Source organism: Stegostoma tigrinum, chromosome 35 (genome assembly GCF_030684315.1).
Source record: "Stegostoma tigrinum isolate sSteTig4 chromosome 35, sSteTig4.hap1, whole genome shotgun sequence".
In the NCBI taxonomy this organism is placed as follows: Eukaryota; Metazoa; Chordata; class Chondrichthyes; order Orectolobiformes; family Stegostomatidae; genus Stegostoma; species Stegostoma tigrinum.
The window spans coordinates 16851871-16853373 of record NC_081388.1 but is presented as its reverse complement, the minus strand read 5'-3'; positions in this window follow the sequence as shown (position 1 = coordinate 16853373).

The window sequence follows — 1503 nt, the reverse complement described above, 5'->3', positions numbered from 1 at the left end:
TTCGAGTGTTACTTTGATCACATTTCAATGCGTCCGGATCCTGCATCAGGGCAAGACTCCGCTCGATAGTTTTGTGCAAAATCAGAAGTCACGCTACACTAAGTTATAGTCCTGCAGGTTTGTTTGAAATCACAAGCTTTCTAAGCGTTGCTCCTTTGTCCAACACTGGCACCTCCAAATGATGAATTACTTTCCTGCAATACTGACTCGATGTAGTTAGGGACGCAAGGTGTCAAAATCAAGACCAGAATAATCCTCAATCATAAAATGACGATAACTAGTAGTATATATCGTTATTTTAAGGATTGTTCGTTGTTAACCGTTGAATTCTCAGTACATACTGAGAAACTTGGAACATCTATTTAAGGTCCCAAAATAGATAGTAAAGCACGAGGTATCCCTGAGATTAAACCAGTTGTCACTTGTTTTCTTCTATTTACATACAGAAATTGTGAACTTTTTGCCTCCAGTAATGTCTCATTAATTGAACCCCCTGCCTCTGTGTTATCAGAGAACTAGTTTCATGTACTTAATCCAATCCACTAATATCACTCCAGCAGCGAGAGGAAAGAGCTACAGAATTAAATGTTGATATTATTTTGAACTTTTTTTAGAATAACAGGTGCCAGTAGAATATATATGATAAAAATACTTAAGCTAATTCATAGTTTACAAAAGCGATGGTTAGAGTAGATGGTTACACTGAGCTCTTCTGGCTTTGGTGTCAACTGATTAAGGTGGGATACTGGAACAGATAATCGTATGCTGAATGATTAAGAAGCAAAACAAATTGTGTGAAATTTCAGCAGATGTGATATTGTTGTTGATGTGGGATGAGTGACCCATTTTCAGAACTGATTGTAGCTAGGGAAATGTAATTTAGATGTCATAAAGAGAAACAAGCCACACCAATGCAATGTTACTGGGTCGACTCTTTGAGCCATGATTCTGATGATATCCTGAAGATGAGTGTACGGTATGTGGAGATAGAGCCCTTGGAGAGAGAACAGCGATTAGGCAGACAAAGTAATAGGTAATGGTCAGCCTGGGAGAATCAATAGCTGCTGTGTAGGGGTTGGGGCAAGGACATATGAGAAGGTGCTCAAGCCCTAAAATTATTGAACTAGAAATTGAATCGTGAAGGCCACAGCAATTTCTGTTTTTTGGTCTGATTTCTAACTTTGGCACCTCTTCGGTTTTTCTGAATAATCAAGCACAGTGCAAATCTCGCCAAAACCATACAGTTCTGAGGCCAGTTTACTATAATTACTTTAGGAGTAAAATGCTGAAGATCTCAACAAATCTAAAAGCTTGAGTCTGATATGACTTCTTCATCACCATAATTACAGATTGTTCCAGAGTGCAAGGCATTACAAGATGGAAATGGAAAGTTGCAAAGAAATTTTAAAGGTTTCTGGGCTAGTAAATGGGTATTGGCAATGGAGGCTGCAAAAGTCGTCATGGTCTGCTTGAAGAATGTGTTATCATCGTGGTTATGTTACT